Source organism: Montipora capricornis, chromosome 3 (genome assembly GCF_036669925.1).
Source record: "Montipora capricornis isolate CH-2021 chromosome 3, ASM3666992v2, whole genome shotgun sequence".
Classification (NCBI taxonomy): domain Eukaryota; kingdom Metazoa; phylum Cnidaria; class Anthozoa; order Scleractinia; family Acroporidae; genus Montipora; species Montipora capricornis.
The window spans coordinates 55,961,894-55,962,341 of NC_090885.1; positions in this window are offsets into that span (position 1 = coordinate 55,961,894).

Sequence of the window (448 nt, forward strand, 5' to 3'; positions counted from 1 at the left end):
TTCGTGCAGACGGCTTAGAGGAAGTGTTATAGATGTGCTTCAGAGGTTTATGATCGGTCTCTAGTTCAAATTCTCGACCATAAACATACAGCTTGAACCTCTCGCAAGCCCATGCCAACGCAAGACCTTCCTTTTCTGTGTGGGAATAGCGCCTTTCCACGTCGGTAAGATTTCGCGATGCATAGGAGACCACCCTCCACATGCCATCTTGTAGCTGATCGAGAACAGCTCCTATACCTGTGGGACCTGCGTCGGTTACTATTCGCGTTCTGCATTCATTCTTGAAGTAGGCGAGTGTATCTGCTTTGGTTAGCAGATCTTTCAACTTCCGGAAGGATTTCTCTTGGGCGTCTCCCCACGTGAAATATTGATCCCCTATTGTAAGGATTCTGAGCGGTTTGGCGACCTGGGTGTAATCTGGCAGGAACTTGGCACAGTATTGTACTAA